Source organism: Strigops habroptila, chromosome 8 (genome assembly GCF_004027225.2).
Source record: "Strigops habroptila isolate Jane chromosome 8, bStrHab1.2.pri, whole genome shotgun sequence".
Taxonomy (NCBI): Eukaryota; Metazoa; Chordata; class Aves; order Psittaciformes; family Psittacidae; genus Strigops; species Strigops habroptila.
The window spans coordinates 16,618,220-16,639,604 of NC_044284.2; positions in this window are offsets into that span (position 1 = coordinate 16,618,220).

A 21,385-nucleotide genomic window follows, 5' to 3' on the forward strand; every position below is an offset into this window, starting at 1 on the left:
CTTAATTACACTCTACTTAAAAGGTGAATGTAGGGAGACTATTCTTTCTCCATATGCTCACAAGTCTCATCGTTAAAACAGAATATTGGAGAAGTCCTGAATATCTTCTTGCCTACACAGCTGCTTTTTTTTTTTTTTTTTTTTTTTTTTTTAAAATTGCACCATGAGATTACAAATATCGTGTGAAATGAGTAACACAAGTCCCGACTGATTAGTCAGTCTTTTAGAACGGAAGCAGAAGACTTCCACCCAGAACCACGCTATAGAGGAGACCAAACATAAAAAGGAAATTGGGGACAAGTAGTCTGAAAAACTGCGTTTGAGACATACATCCCACATAACCACATGCTTTTGCCAGACAGACCCAAACCTGGTCTTATGCACTGTCTCCTCATGTGAATATATCATCATATTTAATAGATATTCATTACATCTTCTGGTACTTCCCCCCCCAATATCATTTTCGAAAAAAGCAAAAGATATTCTTCTGTTTACTTATAGTGTGATGGGTTGTAGTTCATGCTAGATATTAAAGTGATTAGAGTGTGTATTGATGGTGGCTTTTTAGACACTATGGGGACAAGACTCTCCTGGTTACTAGAACTATGACTCCATTTGTAGGTGAACTTAAAATGATGTATATGCATTCCCTTCCATACTAAATGTACTATAACCTGGTCACCTTTACACAGTTTTATATTAGACCCATAGCTTAATTTCTTGCCTCAGATAATAAGGAAAAGCTAAAGGTTCTAACAAATAAAATACCTTGGTAATATGACTTAGTTATGTGTCTGGATTTGTTTAGCCTTCAGAGCTTCAACTGAGTTCACTGCAATCTGCAAAAATGTAACTCTAGGAATGCCCCTTAATCAAGTTCATTAATCATGGGTATGATTTTTCAAGTTCTTGCAAATCCTGTTGACAGTGAAACAATACAACTGCCAGAAGCTTAAGACTGTTTCTAGTTGTTACTAACAACCAGTGTATATAGTAGAATAAATGTCCAATAGCCAGGGTGTTCTGTGTTTTCTCTTTTTGAGCATTATTTGATTAATGGTAGTATGCTCAGCTTGCATTAAAAAAGATTTATTGATGGAAAACCAGATAACAGGCACAATCCTACAATTTCATGTCCTGCACAAATAGCAATAAAACAACTGATTCTGCTGATTCTGAGGTCCACGAGGAGTTATGTGGTTTATGATGTTTTAGTAGGCCTGACATCTAATAATTCTAGACGTCAGATCACAGAAGTGATGATAAGATTATAAAGTGCTTTAAAAAATTCTTGCATAAGAAATTAATAATTTAGTTCAGAGAATTAAAAGCCCCAAAGGACCTTGATGACTTAATTTGACCTGCTATAAAATAAAGGCTTTAGAATTGTGAGTAAAACACTCTTTTTTAGATTTGAAGTCTCCACATAAGTCTAACATGTCTTAATGTGGTGTTGTCATTAAAAAGTATCTCATTCTAGTTTGAACTTGTCTTGCTTTTGTATTTTTATTTTGATTATAGGCTGTGGTGAAGTTACTTGTTGATTTGTTCCTTGACAAACTAAACAGATTGATTTTCTTTGTTCTTTGACTAGTAAGGAGATTGCTGGACCACAACCCTGTTTCTTTTTATAAGCCCTTAAAAGTTGGAAATAATAGTTTTAAAACATGGAAATCAAAATTGAGGTGGTATTTATGGCCCACTTTGTATGCAAGAACATTAATGCTTCTCTGTAAGAATAATCAAAATACAAAAATAAACTTTCTAATCACATTTGGGAAGCAGAAAATGTATGTGTGTGTGTGTATAATATATTTTTAACAGAATATAAATTTTGGGTTGTGGTCTGTTGGTCTGGTACCCACTTGCTATGGGTGATGTGTGGACAGCTCCTAAATTAGAAAGAATTCATTTTTTGTAGATGAAGAGCAGGAACGGTTTTTCTTTTTTAAATCAAAGTCCTTTTTTAAGACTTCTAAGTCTGCAGACTTCTTTTCAAAGGAAAACTGCAGTTTAATTATCCACAGTATATGCATACATTGATAGCTATTCAGAGATGATCCCATTTACTTTTCAGTATTTGGAGACCTTACAGGGTAGCACATGTTTTTTGAAAGCACTTATAACAAACTGAAAATGTCTTATTGATGGTTTTATTTTAGTTTTTCCTTATATGCCAAAGTTGAAAAGAAGACTTAACAATTTTCACTAGTCCTTTAAATAAGAAATCCCTCTCCTGATTTTTAAGACACATAAGCAATGCAGGTTTTTCTTAGTTTGTGACTGGGGACCACATAAATGTTGTTCCTTGGTGATAAGTGTCATCAAATCTTGTGGAATATGAAACCATGGAAGGACAGCTATGATCAGAAATGATTGCATGCATTGTGAAACATCTTTCCCATCTAAAGAACCAGAGAGTGTGAGCCAGCTGCCTAAATATAGCTGTATACTGTCACTGTAGGTGCTCTAAAATATTAGGGCACCTAGAAGATATAGGGCTGTCAGCTACGACATTGAATCTTCAGGTCCTTGCCCTTCTGAAATATCAACTAATGGCAAGGAGGCTCCCATTCAGCATGTAAAATAGCACCAAATCTCTTCATATAAAAATTTAAATCTCTTCCTGAGTATTTTGATAAGTGAAATAGAATGATGGTAATTGTATTTTTAACCTAATATTGAGCCTTGAGATCAGTGCTCCCGGTCTTTACTGTTATTGTCCTACATTTCTGATTGAATTTGAGCACTCATGACTCTTCCTTTTTGGAAGTCTTTGCCCAATGATATCTAAAGACTGAGCAGTCTCTTATTAGAGTAGAAAAGCAAATAAATCTCTGTGTATGTATAAAGCCCTGCTGTCCCCTGCTGGTAACTAATGTAATCTTTAACTTTTTGAAATGCCTTTTACTGGGTCTTGTCTGAGCCTACTTTCTTGTAAACTACTATTCTTTTTGTGCCTTTAAACCTTGGCAAAGTGAGTGTGTATTTATTTTATTTTTGTGCCTGTGCTAGAGGGATTTGGATCACTGAGGCAGAGTCCTCAAAGCCAGTGGTTTTGCCAGTGCCTGCTGCTGTACATAACTGGGTAAACAGGACTAAAACCAGGTAAGAAATGAGGTTCTATTGCTGGATAATCTATTCTTCATAAATAATTAGATTAATAAGTTACTATACTTGTTTCCCGAGGAAATGAAGCCTAGTTATCATGTTGTCTTCTGTTTCCCATCTTGCACAGTAATTCTTAAAGCTTTCAGCCAGTTGTAACTGAGCTTGACAGAGAGGTGAAGATATGGTCCTTCTGACTTCATGAAGCTGATCGCTGGGTGGAAGAGGCTGAGGTTTGATACGCTGCTGACAAATAGCGCAGGGTGTCTCTGAATCATGTGCTGTTTCCTCTTTTCCTTGCCTTGCCAGAGTTCTACTGGCAATGGGAGGGAAAAGGCACAAAATGTAAGGGTTGTGGGTGTAAAAAACGGAGTCTTATGTAAGGCTGAGCTAGTAGGTCATAGCAGGGCAATATTTTGTAATACTGGCAGTAGAAGACACAAGTATCCATAAGGAAAACACAGGTTCCAGTGTTCTTACCACAATTTGTTAAAAAGATTCAGCTGCAAATGCCATAGCTAATTTTTTACTTCTCAGTCTAAGGAGGACATGTCTTTGACTGGAAAAATGGATTGTGTACCAGATTTAGTCAGGATAGGCAGTTCAGGAGCAGCAAGGAGGAGAACACAGCAGGCTGCCTCAAGCATGCATTGATGGGTGGGCATATTGGCAGATACTTTCCATGCTGTTGTGGAAATATCATATCTGTACATATAAATATAGACAGAGAAGCTCAAATATGGGCCAGAGTGTTATCTCCCTTCTCCTACCACAAGTCAGACAAACCAAAATAAAGCACGCAAGGCCATAAAGTCCACCCCCAGGCTTGAGTAGCGTTTAGCCTTCTGTGGGTAGAGAGACAGGCAGGGGATCATCAGGACCTCAAAACCCAAAATACCTCAAATCAAGAAAAAAAGGTAAGAGGTTATAATAGGAAGTGGGGACAAAGGGTCAGGCTTCAAAAATTAAAAAAGTCAGTAACAGCTTCATTATAGAAGAACTGAAACTGCTGCTTTTACAGAAGAACCCACACTAGGTAGACTGACACGCCTTAGTCACAAGATAAGCAGTATCTGGAGTGAGAGAGGCTTGAGATATGTCCTGTAAAGTACATGCACGTCTCTAAGCAAACATGTTCACTGTTACAGGTGCATCTGATGAAAACCTCCTCCAGTTTAGTCTCTGTTACCTTTCATGTTCCATTTTGCATATGGTTTGTGCATGGCAGTTTCAGCTTCCTTATCCAGTCCACTGGGGCATTATTCAACCAGTACTGGGGGATAAGGAGGTGGGGGGAAGCAGAAGGAAGTATACAAGGGCTGTGTCAGAGTTGGAAGACTCTCACTGAGCCGTCACAGTTTTCAATTCCTGTTCTGTGTATACAAATGAATACGTGTAACTTTGTGATTGTACCTTTACCACTAATCCTGTAACTGCAGGAGCACAAATGAAGGAAATGGAGTTTTCACCTATCATCTTGCATAAATCTGATTTCTAAAATGGTTCAGAAGAAATCTGTATTTCTGTTCAGCTTCACTGTATTGCTGTTCTTAGGCAGCCATGCCCATGTTTTCTCATAATGTTTCTTCTCCAGACTTCTTAACGGTGAGGCACTTGACTTTCTGCTCACCAGCTGTAAGGTGAGCACGTGTTCAAATACGTTCTGAAATGGCCTTCTTTCTTGAGGAGATGTGGTCTGTTACAAGTATACAACATAAAATGATAAATGGGAGCTTAGTGTGTTAAGATTAAAGAAACTGTTTAAGAAACCTTCCTTTAATTAGCTTGGTATATATTCTCTTTCTGCTGCTTCTTTTATCATGAGTTACAACTTATTTAATATAACATCAAGGCATAGGCTTATAGCTACCATAAATTATGAAGATTTGCAAAGATTATTTGACAGGTTATAATCAACATTGCCTTATAGAGTATGCATATGAAAGTTTGGAAAACGAATGTCCCAGGTACATAAGTGCCTACTTAATGGAAAAACGTTTTACTATAGTAACAGGCAGTGATACTCACTGGTAGCATAGTAGTGTGTGCTTTTAAAGGGTAGATTTTAAAACTGAAATAAATACTCAAATGTACATATCCAGTTATTCTATGAGAAACTAGTATCCATCAAACTGCTTCAGGAGAAAGTGTTTTTACTGGTCTAATCACCAGACGGACGCTCTTTTGTGGTCTTTCTTTTAAGCTGAGTCTCAGGTAGACAGGTAACACAGGCATTTGGGTGAAGAGATGAGAAAGTGTGACAGGAAGCCACCTAAACAGAGTGTTCTTGAGAGAGTCTAAGAGCCTTTGTTTACGTTTTCTATTGCTTTTTATTTTAGCCTTATGCTTTCTCTTCAGTTTGACCTAAAAATCTGATCTGGCATTTTCATATTTCCTTGCTAACTTTTATTAATATGTTGATTAATCCCTATGCTTTGGGGTTCAGCTGGAAACTAGAATGCAGGATGCAGGAGTAGAACTAGACTTTGCAGAGCCAGAAGCCCTTGCTTCAAATTCTCATTCATTCCCAATTTCTCTGCCAGGTTTTAATCTTTTTTTACACTAAGTTTATGCTTGTAGTTAGTGAACAGGAGTTCAAGCGGGAATATGGCAAGTTGTTTCAAATTCAAGGTATTAATTTGAGGAAACCCAGAGCTTCCTTGTTACACACAATAAAACAACCTGTTAACTGCCGTTTTCAAACAAGAGTTCTCCTTCCTTCTCTGTGTTTTCAAATCAGTCAAAGCTGCAAGAAACAAATTTGTACCTAAACTTCAATACCCCGAGATAGACCTAAACCAAAACACAAAGTCTAAACAGATGATACATGTTGTTTCAGAGCAGAAACCTCATTTCCTGCAGTGATGTGAAAAGGACGATGAAGATGGCTGTGGGAGAAGCAGACCAAAAGGTCCTTGAAACAGTACTGTTTGATATATTTTGTTGAATCTAAGAAGATTCAAAACTGGAATAGTAGAGGGGCTAATTAGCTACTGGCCCAGACAGGTCACCTAAAAGAAATGCTTATTCAGCCTGATGTCTCTAGTCCACTTAGCAGTATCTGGATTTCTGTGGTTTTCTTTCCAAAAGCTCAACTTTACCATGGCAGCTCAGTTATACGCCTGTTTGCCTTCTGGGGTTTTTCGTGTCTTCCTCTATTCTTCACATCATGAGAGAAGAAGCTGCTGTCTTCCCCGCACCATCTCTCTGTACCTCTTACTGGCTTCCTTCTCTTTGCAGATCTGGGAGACAGCAGGGACAACTTGGGCTTCATTGTCTTAATGACAACAGTGCTATCTACAAAGCTGCCACGAGGTGGTACCACAGTACGTTGTAAAATGTTGAGATTACTTTATTGTAGGGACGAGAGTAGAAAGTAAGCCATGTTAACAACTGTGTCAGTGGAAGTCTGTATTCTGATTGAGATGCAGTTCAGTTTTGTTATTTCTTGCACTTGTATGTGTAAGTACAAAAGGATGTTGCTTGAAACATTCTTCAGATTGTGATATTTTCATTCAGACTGCAGATGGTCTCCAACAGAAGAATAAATACTGAGGGGGTGTTATATATATGTGTATGCTCACATATGTTGTGTTAACTGTGATGATAAATCATATGGGCTACTGTAACCCGGATGTCACTTGTTAAAGAATGAGAAAGAATAGACATTGTTTCTCTGAATTCCAGAGCAACACTTGGATATCATCATTTTAAAACCAAACCCACAATCTCACAGTCATTTTAAGCAGTTTATATCAAGGTCTTTATGAATTCCAGGTGTCTGCATTAAACTGTTTGTAATGAAATCTTCAAGCTCCCTGCTCAACTTCCTTTTAATGTTTAGGGGCAGGTCTATAAGGCAAAGTGCATGTATGTATCTGTGTGTACTTACCTGAGCCTTTGAATGTGTGCCTTTCTGACCTCATAGACCTATATCTACTTGGCTACTGTTGTCAGTGGCAGAGAAGGATGTACTGGAGAATAGACAGAAAACTCTAATCATGCTTTCAGCACTTTGAATAGTTCAAACACAGTCTAGAAATACGTAAAGATCTTGTGACATTAAAACAGATAGCAAAACTAACATTACCACTAAACCTGAGTGAGAAATTAGGATTAGGAATCAGTTTTATGGTGAAGTGTTGGGTTCTTTCCTATTGTGAACATGTTTAGGCTGCTGTGCCATGGAACAGCTCAGTGGTTTTGGAATTCTATATAGTGACTGCTTGGGACAGTTCGACTAACCACTAAGGAAATTTTGTAGTTGAGTTAGTATTTTCATGGTCTAGGAAGCTCTTATTCTGTAAGATCAGACTTGTGTGTATTGTACTGCGTATATTTATAACACAGTAGATATTTCTTGCTTGTTTAGTTTGCAAAGACTTGTGGAGCTCACTTTTAGATGTTTTTCCCCCTTGGATCAGGATGTTTAGCCTTAAGAACAAATTGTCTTTTATGGGTAACTTGAACAGTGAGTGGATATGAAAAATTGTCTTTCAAACTGCTTTCATCTCTGTAAGAGTAGTAAATTGAGAACCAGTTCTTAATAGGACTCAGAAATTTTTTAATAGTGGAAGTTTTTACACCTCAGAAATAAAACCTTTACACCTTCTAGTCTGTAACTTGTGATTAGGTATTGCTAGTTTATCAAAGAAAACATAACTCTGCATAAGTTCTCTGACTTTTGGCATTCCACTCTCTGTTTTCAATGCTGCATTTGAATACGTTTCTTTAAATAAAATTGTGGGGACTCTTTTTAGACTTGTGTGTTAACTTTATTTTAAGTTCCTTAGCTCTTTGCAGTAACAAGATGAGTGTGTATTAAGCTGATTGTTGCATTAGTAACTTCTGCATTTGAAACATTTTGATTCCTAGTCTCAGAAGGAGCAGGTAAATATTTAATGAGTTCTGAAATAGAAATCATGCCAGAAAATTTGGGGCTTTTGCACCACATTAGAACGTATATCTTCTGAAAATGTTTTCTTTCTGTTTAAGAGACTGGCTCTCATAGTTGTCACATACGTTTGTGTGCTGGAGGGCAAATAGGAAGAGAGAATCTGAAAGTTGAGCTCGTTTTGTATAAGTTGCATGACATGGACTGCTTATCCAATGTAAGTACCAAATACTCCAAAGAGCTGTTGAGTTATCAGCAAAAGGCAGCTATAGCTCTTTGGAGGGTTATCTGTTCAACATTTGATGCTGTTTGGTGACCATGTGAAGGAATGATGTTAAAGTGCAGAAAACATTGCTGTGGGTATATCATAAGTGTTTCAAGCATGTTATTTAGAAACCTTGAAACCTTAACAGCTTCTGCAAATGCAAGTCTTGGTGTCTGCAAAAGCCTGTGCTAGGAATAACATCTAACCTTGCATCTTCTCCTGAAACAGACCATAGAAGTGTGTTTGTTTGACTTTCTTGTGCAGAAAGATCATCTTTGGTTGTTGGAGGGATTTTGAGATGCAGCCATGAATTGGAAGAAATGTGAATTTAGATGGATTTCTCATTTGTTGGGGTTAAAGAAGCATTGAGATTCCAGATATTAATGGATATTGCAGCTGTTTTCCAACCTTCTAGCTTAACTTTTTTGTAGAGCAGCAAAAAGGCACTTATTTTGTGGGCTTTTTGTTGCTGGTTAACTAATAAGCATTCTGCTTGAAGTCTCAAGTTAACACGCCCAGGTAAATCAGTTAAGTTGGGTGCCAAGAAATGTGTTCACCTGTATAGTCATACACCTAGAAAAAACTGAGACAGGTGCAGAAAGATCAGATTCTATTAGTAGGTGCAGTTCCTCAAATTGCCCCAAATGTCGAATGTTTGCCCTTTCTGGACGTTTCATCTCAATCAGTGCTGCTGTGTTTGAACTGTGGACCTAACAATGGCGATAACGATGAATATAAAGTATTGCTATCCTTTAGTCAGAGTTCTCTTTATGCTTAGAGAGGTATGGGAACTGGTATTTAATTTCTCATTTCTGTTCTCTCTTCCTCAGCTTTTGCTTCGCAGTAACTTGTAAACTTATGCTGTTTTTAAGGAGCGTGGAAAAGTGGGTGTAGAAATACTTCATCTTCTTTCCCGCATTGTTCATGCGGAGCACTCCCCCTGCTGTCAGTCGTTACTGCACAGTCTCTGAATAAACCAATGATCCATAACATCATGCTTTTAAGCAAGTCAGTGTGGTGCTGAGTGACTTCTAAAACCAAACACGTATACAGTATATACATGGAGGACCACAGGCTGAATGTAGTCCTTTTGCATAGAGAAATTTATAAGAAAAGAGGTGTGTGGCCAGACTGGCTGGAATGTAACAAGGTGAAAGGAGTGCACTTAATAATTGTTAGTGTTTTATCTTTATCAGTTTTTCTTGTGGCATCCAGTCTATTAGAGTTTGTACAATCAGGCCTACATGTGTGCAGTATAGTGAAAAAGCACCTACGTTATTTTGATTGTTTCCAGTTGTTGCTCTTCCTGCAAGCTTTTGTCTTTCCTTTGAAGAAAAAACAAGTTACATTAAAATTAGCAAGTAAGTAACTTTTCCTGTTTCTAGGGGAAATGCAGATCATTGCAGTTACTTTAAACATATGTATACTTTGCTGTTAATGAAACTTCTCCAGAACTCCAACAAGAATCAATAAACTCATAATGTTACAGTATCTGTGGTGTCCAGACAACTTCTGAATATCTTCAAGAGTCGAGACTCCCAGCTTCCTTTGGCAAGAACCCTCTTATTTACACCCTCCCTTCAGATACTGATACTCATCGATGCGATTGCCCTGAGCCTTCTCCTGCTTGGACTAAACAGTCTCAGCTCTCTCAACCTACCCTCATGTAACAGACTCTCCAGTCCCTTAATCATCGTGGCCCTTCAGTGGAGAATCCAGTAGCTCCGTCCCTTTTATACTGAGCATGATAAAGAGCATGATAGTTCTTTCGGCCACAGTGGTCTTCCACTATTGTCAAGGCAGTGGTGAGAAACCTGGATTGGGGAACCTAAGGAAAACCTGGAGCAAAAATTTCGAAGGTACAGAAGGGTCAGATTCTTCATATTGTTTAGGTGGTTGAAGACGCAGATCAGTTACCACAAAAGGTATCTTTTCCTCTCTTTTCATATCTTTATGCTAATGTCATAAATAATTTTCTTTTTTTCTTGTAGCAGTCAGTGTGAGCAGGAACTTGCTAACCATGTTGCTAGCACCTGCTTACGTCTGTGTCTGAGGGTCAGTGCATGGGCATTACCAAATATCTAAGGTAATAAAAAGAAAGAGGCAAGCTAATTGTTCTTCTGTATATGCATAGTTCATTAAGATATGCTCATCTATTGTAACTCACATACTTAAAGGGTCTGCAGCAATGAAAGACTTGATACATCTCCAGTGCCACTGGAGGAGCTAAAAGAAAGAGCTGCAGGGCTGAGATCCTTCTTGCAAACCTCTGACTAGGTTATGGAGAAAAAATGATAAGCAAACTGCATTATCAAACCCGATTAAATATTAGTTTTTAGTTTTACCTAATTTATGATTCAATTTACATTTGTGAGTGGATTTATACTTGGACTGAGATAATAAATTTAACTACCTGAGCAATGGAAAGAGCAATTAAGAGGAATTTGTTTATCCTGGAATTGGTGAATACCTTTTCTGTAGGGATGCATTGACGAATTAGACCTACCAACTAGGAAACATTGACTTGTGCAGTTGCACGGTTTAATCAAATGATAGAGCAGAAATAAAAGCTTTTGCTTTAAGGAATGCTGTTGAGGTCTTCTTGTTGCCTTGAAGTTGATGTAGGAATGGTATTTTTTTTTGCTTCTGTGCTAAACAGAGTATTTAGAAACCCATGATTAAACATGTTGTGTACTCTTAGTGTGAGTGAAATGGGTGCAGTGTTTCCTCATAAAATTCAGCTCATTTTTCAGTGCAATGCTGGTATACAGTCTCTGCCTTCTCTCCCCCTTGCTTCCCCTTCCTCCTTTTTGTTGCCCTCCTTCCCCCCCGCCCCCCACAGTTTGTTTCAACTGTCGTAGGTCTAACAGCTTTAGTTTCAAATGCTTCTTGAACACTATGAATGCCAAATGGCTTGGTTTGAGCTGTCATATTCCATTTTGGTATTTGGGAGTGGTTGAGAAGGCATTTAAATGCAAAATACTAGGGTGCAAAGTAGTACAGAGAAAAGGTTCTTTTTGAAAATGCTGAGAGATTTGAAGAAAGAAATTGGATGCCCTCTCGTGGCGGTTTTCTGTTGTACAAAAATGGGTTTGTGGAAAAGTGTGCCTTTGCTCTGAAATTGCAACACACTGGATAAGTAGTTAAAGGCAGAGACGTTTTAGATGGATTTCAACCTGCAGCCTGACAAAGACGCCTCCTTCTTCATGGATTAAGTGAATGGTTGTTTATTTATAGAAGATGCTTAAAATGTTGTGAAGTGAAGTAGGAATAATAAGGTCAGCCGTGATGGTTATTTTGAAGCAAGTCGTTCATCTTGCTGAACATAGGTGTATTCTCCAGGTCACTACAGCTTTGCTATCCTCTGTACCAAATTCAGTCCTAGTCTTTTCAGCAGAGCAACTTTTTTTTAGGTAAGTAAAGCCTATTGTGTATGGAATTGTAAAACAGTATTTACTTCCCTGTCAGTTTGCTGGTTTAGTCTTGGGTATTCTGCTTCCCTTGTGGTTTGGTTTCTTCCCCTTTTCCACATGAAGGGAGATATGCCACATGTGTGTATTGTGCCGTTATCTGGGTAGTTGAGATATGGCACACTCTGAACTTTGCAAAGTTCCTTCAAACTGAAAATAAATAGCATTAAGCCCTTTGTTTCCAAAAGTCTGGGACAGCCTTTTTCAGAAGTAATTTAGAACTACTCCTAAGCTATTCCTTTAGGATCACCTGACAAAAATCATCATTAAAAGTTTTTCTTCTATTGAAAGTTAAAAAAGGTGAGAAAAGAGTAATGGCATTCGAAATGTAAAGCAATCCATACGTCAGTCTAAGAAGAGTCTTTCTGGTAGAGGAAAAAACAAATACCTCTGTGTGTCAGTCTTTAAGATGCCAATGAAAAAGGGTCATTGGAGAATGGCGGGAGGAAAAGTGAATGAGCTGAAGCTGTTGCTGTTGAAGGTCCTTGTAAAACAGGACACACAAGATAAAAGAGGAAAAATAGACAACAGAAATGGAAAATGTGGCCTCTTGCAAATTCTTGCATGTTGTCTTACTACTGGCAGGACCTGGGTAGGTAGAGCTGCAGCAGTCTTGCTTCTGTAGGGCTACTGGATTTGGTAGCTCAAAACAATTTTGTCATCAGAAAAAAAGGAATCTAAAATGTGCATCAGATTCAGATGATGGGAGGGATGACTGTAACACTGGTAAAACTGTTTTGTCCTTAACAAAGCTCTGTTCACCCCAAAAGCAGTAAGCAACCCAGAGGGAACTGAGCCTAGTTTCTCATTAACTGATACTGACCTACTCGTAGCTAATTTCATTCTTGTTTTTGAGGTGGTCACATACTTAATGTTCTCTTTTGACAATGCTAGCTGTAAGAAGCTTTTGACCAATTCAGTGCCTTTTTCATTAAAAACAAGCAAGCAAACAAACCCTGTGTAAGTAACAGGCTCTAGTGCTTTCTTGCTGCATTCATACATGAATAGTTCAGGCATCAAAAGGAAATTAATGGCTACTGACATTACTAGGTATCAAGTGGGCAACAGTAACGTCTTGAATGTGTTTTATTCCTATCTCATGTGCCAGAGAGTCATCTTTTTTCTTAAAACCTCTTCCATAGGGGTTTAAATGAGGTCCATTAATATGTAATATAGCTGGTGTAAGATGACATTTGTCAGCAATTACTGTGCTCTCAGCTGCACTTCTAAGCCTTTAGATTGGAACCCACATTTAAGTAGGTTTATGGAAAGTTTTACCTGTTAATAATTAACTTTTTCAGTCTGCAATGTGGTAATTGTGTTTTTGGTAAGAAGGAATTCTGAAACGTATCAGCTTGCAGAAGAGCGATAAAAATATTTTTGCTTTTAATAGGGAACTGGAACCAGCCAGTCGTGCTCTGAAGTGGTGGTTATAAGGAGGAAGGCAGCCAGCTTCAACACATAGACAGGGTCTCATTAAATGTAAGGGCTTGTTATGTGTCTGTGCTACTGCTGGCAGTGCGTATTCTGACTCCTATTGGTAGAATGGGAGTTGATTGTCATGGCAGCACCCGCGTGTCCCTATATCCACATGAAACTGCAGCATTGGTTTGAACCTTGTCTTTTCACAAAGGACTGACTGCTTGCCATCCTTAATTTTGGTAAGGCACTCTGTCAGGATGCAGACCTTAACTTCTGTCCGCTGGGCCAGCAGCCCGCTAGGAGGAAAAATTGCTGCAAATCCTGCAAGGACATGGCACAAGGGAAAACAGCATTTCTCTGTCCTTGATAATTCCTTGGCAGGGTGGTTTTCAGTGCCACAGGAAATATGTCCAATGACCAGGGACCTCACACCGCGAGGAGTTGCTTGGTGTGGAGAACATAAATACGAGAATGAAAAGGAGTCCTTACCTCCTGCTAAGGTTTTGGTAAGGACATAGGACACCTTCCTCTAGACCAGGTTGCTCAAAGCCCTGTCTAAATTGGCCTTGAACACTTCCAGGGATGGGGCATCCACAGCTTCTCTGGGCAACATGTGCCAGTGCCTTACCACTCTCATAGAGTGATGGTCACCCAAAAGGTGAAGCCATGGGAAACACAGAAGGCTATTGCTAAAAATGTGAGTGTGAGGTTGTGACAGTAAAGAAATTGTGGAATGTGATTTTGTGGGTCAATGATGGACTAAGATGTATGTTTCTTTCACTTATATTTGAAGCCTTTACTTAATGTGTGAGCAAGATCTTAGCAGTAATAATTTGTGACAAAGTATACAAGCCAGGAATTAATCTGGAGAGAATCTCCTCTCCCTCACAGCAACTACCCAGAAGGTATTCCCTCCAAGTAACATGAATGCCACCACAATCAACCTTTTGCTTCATCCAAAAAATCTGGATATAGCTTGAGTTTGTGTCCTGTGCTGACGTTATACCCCAACTTCAAATGACTTTTTTTTTTTTTTTTGTCTGAGAGTATTTATGCTGTATCCATAAAGGGAGTAAACCAGCACTGTCACACTTTGACAGAAATTCATCAGCTTTTGTATAAATGTATGTTTCCCTATAAATATGGGTATAGATTTAATCTGACTTTGGCCATCATGAAGGTATTTTGGTAGTTGTATGGAGGGTTTGGAACCTGTCTGATCAGGGAACAGAAGTATCGATGAGATGAGAAAGCCTCAGAATGTTAAATAGTAACAATTGGAAACAGCAGGTGCAGGGAACAGTTTACATGAAAGCTCTAAATTGGAATATGTAGTGGAATCGCTTTGAATACTTCTGGATGTTGCACTTCAAATTAAAAGATGAAGTTGGATTGTGGTTAATTTGTGGATAGAAAGATGATAGATTAATAAATGGTTCATTGTGAATACTTCAACTCTGAATATGCTATGAGCAATTTACATACTACTCTGGAATAGGAGATGTAGTGTTGCTTTAGATTCTTTTAAAACTAACATACTGTTTCATTAGTACAGAATCCAGGTCACATTTTCTGAGTCCTTTGTACTTTTAAATAATGAATATAGATAGGATGAAACATAGCTGCAGTTTCATGGTCATTCTCTTAAGCTTTCAATCACGGAAACAGTCATCATTCCTCTTCTCTCTTGAAGCTCTTATGCACACTTAAATGCATTATTTTATCAGTATTAAATAGTGTTAAAATAACTGGTGCAATCTTTGAAGATTTATATCATCTGTATTTATTAAAAATAACTCTAAGAATAACTTAAAGACTAAATGTTCTGCAGATGATACTAGTTAAGATAATACAATTATTGACGAATAAAATTGACGAAGAGGGAGAGTTTGGGAGGGAAGGGGGTCTTCAGCAGAGTGGGGATGGGGCTGTGTTCTTGAGGGCCCTTAGAGTTGTGTGAGAGAGAGAGAACCAGAGCCAAGTGATGTTACTATCTGCGGACTGCATGCGGGAAAGTCAGAGAGAGAGAAGGACCAAAGTAGTAAGGCCTACAAAATGCATGGAGTAATCCTACTTTCTCAGTGCTACTGAAGGACTTACCTGAAGTAGCATGTTCACTTCTAGACACAGAACCCCAAGAACAATGAGAAAGCTCAAAAATATGGTTGCACAACCTAGAGTGAGATAGATTCCAGAGAAGAAAAATGAAAGGGGAGAAGGATTCAATCAAATGCAAATATGATGACTATGAAAAGGAAGAAAATAGTGTTGTCTTCCTTATGGTTAGGATAAGGAGTAATTATAGTAAAAAAGACTGATGTTGGAGATTTAAGAAAAAAATTGAAGGAGAAAGCTTAGTGGAATGGTAGAAGGAACTGGCAGAAGGAGGACTGAAGTCATAGACCCTCAGCATCTTTAGGGACAAGAGATACAAATATCTCCCTGGGAGCATTCGTTGATTTGATTTTGCAACTAGGAGATGAACAGGTGACTTTCAAGTATTTTTCATCCTTTATTCTGTGATTCTATGGAAATATGTTCCTAATGTCCACCAGATGAAATACCACTGGCATGTATTCATGGTAGTCTCCTGGCAAACTACTCACAAATCTGGGTATTCGGAAGTTGTACACTTCTTCAAAGTCTTCAAGTCATGTACAGCTATACGATGACTTCTCATCCATCAAAATGAAGCCACAGAATTTGGCAGGGCTGGGGTTTCTATCAGTTCCCACTGGAGCGTGCAGATGTAGATTTTGTTCCTGGGTTTCTGCCAAAAACCTCCTAAGGGAAAAATCTATATTGTCTTAACCTGTTACCTTTCATTGCTTCTCCCCCTCTTCTTTTTTTCTTCTTTCTATAGAAGTTGAAATACTTTTCTGCTAAATCGGTGACAGCTTGGGCAACTTCAAAATATTGGTACACAGAATTTAGAAGGGATTGCTGCATCTCTGATCCACTATTTTTAGAATTTTTTAAACTTCTTATACTTCTTATTTAAACTTGTTGCAAAGCTTGGCTTTTGCAGAATCCAAATGCTGACTGTGAGTTCATGTGCATTTGTTTGTGTGTCTGTGTGTAAGAACAGATTTTTATAGAGAATGCTTATAAATACACAGGGAAAAAAGCTTTATCTGCAGGTCTCAAATCTGTCAAGTCAGAATTTGGCTTGAATGGTACACTTTGCGCATGCTGTTCACTTCCCTCAGGCTCTCCTAAATGGGAATTTTCAATTTTTCTCTGTGATTTTCCAGAAAAAATCACAACGATTTTGTGTGGGGAAAGTAGTTTTGTAATGAGAATACATCCCTGCAAAAGGAGATTATGGTTTTTCCTGTTAAATATTGATCTAAATTTTCAAGCTGTTACAGCGTTTATCAGTTCATTTCCAAGCAAAGCTACTTAGAGGTGTGTAGTTTATCTGCACAAAGCTGGGCAAAGATACTGGTCATTATCTTCTTGGGGTGTAAGGAGCAAAAAAATTACTTTTACCAATTGTTGTGGTTTAACCCCAGCCAGCAACTAAGTACCACCAGGACACCGATAGGGCAAAATTAGGTGCCTCTTATAAAACACTTTTAGGAGCTGTCTTTTCTATTGACTCTCCAATTGCCCCAAATCTAGGGAAATTTAAAGCTTGTTCTGGAGACACTGAAGTTGATCAGAGATAAGATTAAAATACACAGACAGCAGGTTTCTTAAATCCCAAACCTACTTTTCTTTTTTCGTTGTTCTCCACTACCTTCACGGACAAATGCCTACTGATGCAACTAAGCATTGCCAGATTTGTGCATGCAGTCTCCACGAGCTGATCTGCTCTGAAGTATGTCTGTAGGGACAGCAGGTAAGTTCGTTCCAATTTTATTCTTTTTTGTTTTTCTGACATGACAGTCTGCTTTCTCGGTGTCAAGAAAAGCAGCAATTTCAAACTAATCTTGCTGGAGGCATTGGAATGGTATTTGCATTAAAAAAATGATATATGCCATCCTCCTGATGTATGCTAACAGTATAGGCAGAAGAGCATGGCCCCTTCACAGCTGTGACCCAAACTTTGAAAAGACTCCCCTGCACCCCAATGGAAAATCCTGAACTCATTCCAACATGCGATGTCTGTCTGGAGTAGATTCCTCTGTGGTTCCACTGACCACTTAAATCACTAGTAGAGTTAAAAAAAGTCAATTCAAAATAAGTGTGGCTAGAGGGAAACCTTTTTATTAATTCCAGTTCTACAGACTTTTACAAGAAGTAGTGAAAGGAATTTTAACCTTAGTGTTCTGATGAAATTCCAGACTCTGTAATTGCATTGGCTCGGAACTCCACCTGCAGTTTTAATATAAAAAGCTGTTCTGCTTCAAGCTGTAGCCTGCTGTGCAGCTATGCTGCTCAGTGTCAAACAGGTGCTAGAGTTCATCTGAGAGGTAAATGATAATATAATGTATATAATTTATACAGTGCTTTGTTGCATTTTTCAAAGCCCCTTCAGGATTCCTCAGGATAAAATACACAGCAGAAATTAGGTGTTATTTGAAAAGAGACTTTTTATTAACCCGGTTGATGAGTTAATTTTTGGGGGATGCTAAATTTTTATGCTTAATTGTGTGTATTGTTAAAACATAAGAAAAATACTATTTGCTGCTGGATGATGTGAAGCAAGTGCTGTACGTGTCTCGTTAGTTTTTTTCGTAAATGCAGGCATTACCCAGTATCTGTCATTCTGTAGGTCATGCTGTAAGGGCTGGTCTGCATGGTGGATTGCTGAAAGGCTGTTTGGCTTTACCAGATTTTTACAGGCTTTTTGGAGGATTTTTCTTCAAAGAGCAGGTTTGTAATTTATGATGCTGCAGAGTTAAGATATTTGCATTACTTTCTTTTTGAGTAAGCGTTCATTGTTCTGTGGATCAGGATTTACAAATTGAACACTAGTCCTAACACAGCAGTGCACAGGACTTCCAATATCCAATATCTATAGCATGAGTTTTGGCTTTGTACTGGATGTGAAATATTACACACTGCATTCAGTTCTTGTGTGTACTCAAAATTTCCTGTTGCCCTAGACAGATAGTGGTTTGCTCTGTTAGTTCTTCTTCATTAATACAACTTGAATGATAAGAATGATAACTGAGTTTTGATTTGATAAGAATTATAATTGATCGTCTTTTTTAGTATAAGTGTTCGTATTTTTAGTCATGGGACAGCCAGATTAGATTAGATCCCATTGCCATAATGCCAGTGTGTATACTCTGAGAGATGACCCTTTAATCAAAATGAACTTGACAAAATGCTTTGACTAGGCAGCGAAAGAAATTATTTGCCTGTCTGATCCTCACCAGAACCTCAGCTATTTCCCCAAGTGCAAGTTTGATTCTATAAAATCTGCAGTATGGGAACAACTTTTAAGAGGTTGTATTTGATTTGCACCTTGCCTCTCTGATTCTTGCACCAGTGGTATCATATCATTAAGCTCCATTCTTACTGTTTATAGACCAAACCACTCATTCTTAGACTTGCACTTACACAAAGAAACACTGAGAGCTTTTGTTTATTTATTATTTTTTTTTTAATAAACCCCAAACTGCAATTGAATATAGAACTGTTTGAAGTGACTGGAAGGGAGCTGCTCAATTTAATCAGGACTTTAATGTAGGTTATATATTAATATAAATATCACTTCTTCTTAAAGTAAGTCAGTATTCTGCTAATGTTTGTGTAAGAAACCACTCTGTGTGTTGAGGTGGGGAAGGGGAGAGTAGATGAATTGTTCAGAACTCCTGACATGAAGATGCTACTCAGTATGAAATGACAGCTTTAGCCTGCAGGTGTTGATTTAATGTTCAAGTAACTTAACAGAGGGAATATTTTCCAGTTTGCCTTAGGCACTGAGAACCTTTGTGTTCATGCATCTTAGAAATTTTCTCTGCAGATTTTCTAAGGGCTGCAAGGACTTCCTACTGGTTGTAATGCCTTACCCTTGCTATTCATTCGTGCCTTGAGGTAAACAGTGACTGAATGCTCCTTAAGCTTTGAGGAATAATTCCCCTAGGATCATACATAGCTTGAGCAGTGTGCTACTGCTCTGTTCTTCTGCTGAATGTTCCTAATTGGGCTACAACCTGAGAGAGGTGCTCAGAGTTCGACCATTTGTATTTTATTAAAAACTTGTCATAGCACAGGAGGCTGTGATTAGAAATGAGAGAAATAAGTTACCAACATCAAATGAAATTCAAAAATCACATCAATGACCACACTGAGTTGTGACTTCTTGTCTTCCTCTTCCCATTCTTTTTTGTATCTAATTCAGATACAAATCAGCAGTGTCCAGATCACTCCCCTGATAGCTGTCCTACTTTGTGGCTATAGCATAGCAGCCAGCCACCTCAGGGTGTAAAAATGAATCCCCTAGGTGTGTGTTACTCAGTATCACATAAGATATTGTTGAAAATGGAAATACACCACGTTGGAGGCCAGGCTGCTCATCTGAGAGCCCTGCGCTTGTAGAGTCCTTTCATTTTTGAAGGCTATGGTAAGTCAGGAAGTACATTCTGTCACACTGAGTCCCTGTTACTGACATCACAAATCCCTGCTCTATTAGACTTCTTTTAAAATGCAATTAATCCACACAGGCAGCAGCATATTGCCTATTATTTTCAGGTTGCCTCTTGCAGGCATCCCTTTAGGAAGTTCACAGCCTTACCTTTTCTAAATTTTGCAGTGGACATTCTAAGGAAATATGACTGGATCAGTGAGAATTGCAATAATCCAGAAAGATGTGAAACCAGGTCATCTGTTAATTGCTTAAATGTGATTCAGTGATTTTTCTGAATACTACTGTATCTAATAGCTTCTTTGCCAGTCCCAGGAAGAATTTTGTGCATATCAAGGGGAAACATTCCTAGTTATTATCATCTCAAAATTTGTTGTGGCTGTTTGGCTCGAGACCCCAGGAATATCACTAGTTTCCTTTCTTAAACTGATGGAGCAGGGAAAGTGTGTCTGGTTCCCCAGGAGAGGGTGTCCCATCACTGCAGGCCAGAAAGATCTTACCAGTTCAGGGCTTACATATACTTTGGTCTACTCTTTCCCGTGCAGTCTCTCAGCCAAAACCAGCTTTGAGAGGAGCAAAGACAGTGATGCTTAGTGAAAGAAGAATGTGTTTGAAAAGGCTGATGGAAAGACTGTATGTATGGCTCTTTCACTTTCAGGAATATCCATACTGACAAGACCTGTTAATGAGGATCAAATGTAGCTTGAATGCACTGGAGGCAATTGTACCTATCACAATTCTTCGTTTTCTGTTCATGTAACAATCTATCCTATAGGGTGTATTTCATTAGTTCCTTACTGAAATCTAAAACCTGATTTGTTGGCCATATTTGTGTCCTTGTCTGAATCTGTTTTCAGGAACAAGGTGTGTTTTATATAGCAACTACTGTATTATATGCGCCTACGCTAATTTTAGCATCCTCTTCAACATGAAAGGATGCCTTTTGTCACTCTTTTCTCTTTAGGCAGTGATTCATTATTCAAACGCATAGCAACTTTAAAGGAAATTTGCATGAGGCTGTAGAAATCAGTCTAGCCGATGGCTATAAAATGAATGTGTGCAAAATTCACTTGGGACTTCAAGTTCTTGGCTTATAGTTTTGGTTGTTATTGCTCTTCCAAAATCCTGGAAGCTGAAGAATGGGGAAAAAAATAAGCAAAGAGGATTAATAGCAGGAATATTAACTGCCATATAAAATGACAGCTTGACAGTGGACATATGTGGCATGAATGCAAATGCAACAAAGACTGGGAACTGTAATCTGATTTTTTTTTTCCTGATTCTGTATCATTCTTTTATGGAATGTCTTATATGTGCTAACACCATTTGTGTCATAGGAGCCTTAATATAATTGATATTCTATTGCAAAAGCATTCTCAGGTTAGTTAGAAGTGTCTCATACCACCTCAGTGGCATTTGCAGTTAATTTTTGCGGTAGTAAATGTTAATTTTGGGGGTATCTATGTAAATTCTAACTCAAGGAAGTCATCTGTACTTGATTGAGTTACCTCATAAGAATAGATGGTCTCAGGACTTAATTTCTTTGGTGCTCAGATGTCATGGAAGTAATTTAAATTGATATTATTAGAACTGAATCAAAGCACTAGCCATGATTGGCTCTGTCGTGGTTTGAGCCCAGCCGGCAACTCAGAACCACACAGCCGCTCGCTCACTCCTCCCCCCCC